Here is a 3,184-nt window from a genome sequence, read left to right on the forward strand (position 1 = left end):
TAGGCTTTGAGATTCAGATTCTCCAACCAGGCTCAGTTTTACTCTCTCTCCCTGCTGCCTGCCAATCCAGATGTAGAACTCTCAGCTACCTCTCCAGCACCATGTCTGCCTGCATGACACCATGACACCTACCATGAGGATAATGGACTAAACCTCTGAAGTGTAAGCCAGCCCCAAACAAACGTTGTTCTTTATGAGAGTTTCTGTGGTCATGGTGTGTCTTCACAGCAATGGAAACCCTAAGAGAACCAGGCATGCAATTCGTGCCTATAATCCCAGCATTAGGAGGTGGTGCAGATCCCACTGTCCAGCCAGCCTCATGGATATGGAAGCTTCCAGTGCAGTGAGAGACTCTGCTCAAGGCAATAAGGTGCCCAACATTCTACTCTGTCCTCCACATGTGTCCATGAGCTGGTACCCCCACACACTCATGTGTACACACACACTATGCATATGCATATGATATACATATACATGCACCCTAAAAAGTTGCACAAGAAAGTAAACGGCAGATTGGAGAAGTGGCATACAGAAAGGAGAGAATCTTCACCATCCATTAGTCTCCCAAGGAATTATTACTCAGAATGTATAACGAATTTGAAAATTAAATGCCAAATGAACAATCCAATCAATAGAGAAGTAAATGAGTTGGATGCAGTTTTTAAAAGAAGTTCAAATGCCAAGAACTCCTTGCACACATGTCCATCTCTGTCATGTGAGTTCTTGAAGAGTCACAAGCCAGCATCTATTCACCTGGACAGAATCTCTATGACACATCAAAGAACCAATTCTACTCAAGTCTAGCTTGGTGATCCTAAGAGAGGTTACAGAAGCATAGAGTGATTTGGGGGCAACTGAAGTCCCCAAAAGACCCACCCTACTGTGTGTATAGAATCAAGAAAGCTACATCCCTGGAATTTCCTGACAAACTTCCAGGCATCTCCACTAAGAGTCTCTTCTCCTCTAGCAATTGTACATTGCTTACAAAAACTCAGAGAGGGTCCTGTGAATCTGGTTTCTGGGTCCAGTTTCATGGACTTCAAGCCTTGTGAGTTTCCTTTGGTACTGATTCTTAGGAACCCCCACTCTTCTCCAGAATGGTCAACTCAGGGAAATGGATACATTAGCCATCATCTTTATCCATCAGGGAAATGAAAACCAAAACTACAAAGAGCTTCCATTTCACCAGTCAGTGGCCACCATCAAGAATATTTCGGGGAGGAGGTGGAGGGACAAGGAATCAGTACCAAGGTTTCTCAACAACTAAGAATAGAACTGCCATGTGATCACCATACAAATCCCAGATGGAACCCAAAAAAGCAAAGTCAACATGTGCGAGAGAGATTGCTGCAAGCCCATGTGTGCTGCAGCAACATCAACAGCAGTTGATTTCAGGGTTCAGTCTAAGTACCCAGCACTGAATGTAGGATAAAGAGAATTGACAGAGACATCTCTCTGGCTGGACAGTCATCCAAAGTTCTTCTATAATGTTGGGGCATCCATCTTCAGCCTACAGGCCCATAGTATCTGGCCAACTTTTCTATAAAGCAGGAAATTTGAAAGACTGTTCTGCTTACATTGGCCGTTTGTCAGTCAAGTTCTCCTGTGCCCTCCTGAATGCATGGCAGACTCCTTCATGAAGCAGAAACCCTGAAGGATTCTCTCACCTACTTTAGGCAAGTTCAGCAGTCATTTTTCTGTGGGTTCTGCATATCCAGTTTATATAGCATACTGTCAAGCAGTCTAGACAAGAACAGTTTCTTGTCCAAATTACTAGCCTTGTCTCATTGAAGGTGAATTCCATAATGAATTTCTTCAAAGCCCATCAACCTCTCTGAAGAAGATTATGTCTCATTGTTGAGAAAAGTCTAAGTGCTTAAAAGATTTTAAATCTCTGTATCTCTTTAAAGTGTTGAAAATTATCTAACTGAAATATATCTCTATATCTAGAAAGCCTAGATATACAAGATATGACAAGTTTGATTATTATAAATGGCTATCTATTAATCTATATTTCTTAACTATACATTACATTTATAAATGAGCTTCATAAACACAATATTTAATCAATAGAAGAAATATAACATATAACAAAATTGAACTTAAATTTTTATTAATAAACCAAAGTCCATACCAATGTAAAGTATTTATTTCTATATCATATTCCCATTTAAGTAAAAACAAGCTTTTGTAAACAATCATTTTGAGAATTATAGTATAGTTTTCTCCAAACTGCTTCCTGCTATTTGTTTGGTAGTGTGTGTATAGGGTTCATGCAGACCTTTCCAGGGGTATTTTTCATCAAATCACATTAGCCTAGAAGGAATCTACAGATTCTAATCATCTATGAAAACAAAAGCAAACCACCTTTCCCAAAGTAATATATGTTTAGATTCACATTTTGAAGTCAAGATAACTTTACATTATATTAGTGGGTTTAACTTAGCAGCCCCCCAAATCAATTATCTCCCCTCTGTAGTCAGAAAGCTCAATAATATACATAATCCAGACTCTCTGTGTATTTCTCATTTTTAAGTGGTTTTTTATTGCTCTATTACTTCTTAATATTTATTGTATTATCTTTACTCCTTTAATCTAGGCTTTACTCCTTTAATCTACTCTTTCTTCTCTCTCTTAAGCCCATGTACATATATTCATCACTGTGACCCATTCAGAGGTCTTTTTCATATCTTATTGTGTATCTGTAATCATTTTCTGACCTAGAGTTTACTTTGTCTTGTTTTGTTTTGTTTTGAAACGCTAAGCAGGTGAGACTAGTATTAAGGCTGCAGCTTTGCCTGTTGACTCCGCCAGTCCAATGTGTTGGAGGTATGTTCACTGTCACTGTGAACCATGCTCAGCTCCCAAGCTCCAGGGATACAGCAGGTCTGTGTCACCATTAAGCAATCTGTAAAACGCTGCTAACAAACCCAGTTTAAGTGCTCTGTAGTGTTGAAATAGGAGCGGCGGCAGGGCTGCGTCCCCGGCACCCGGCCGCCCGCATGGCTAGAAATACCCAGAAATAATTACACGGAAACTGTATTCTTTCAAACACTGCCTGGCCCGGCTAGGTCCAGTTTCTTATTGGCTAGCTCTTACATATTGTTCTAACCCATTTCTAATATTCTGTGTAGCCCACGAGCTGGCTTACCAGGGAGGATCTTAACCTGCATCTGTCTGGAGC

Source organism: Alexandromys fortis, unplaced genomic scaffold (assembly GCF_014885135.2).
Source record: "Alexandromys fortis isolate MF-2015 unplaced genomic scaffold, M_Fortis_MF-2015_v1.1 scaffold_74, whole genome shotgun sequence".
Lineage (NCBI taxonomy): Eukaryota > Metazoa > Chordata > Mammalia > Rodentia > Cricetidae > Alexandromys > Alexandromys fortis.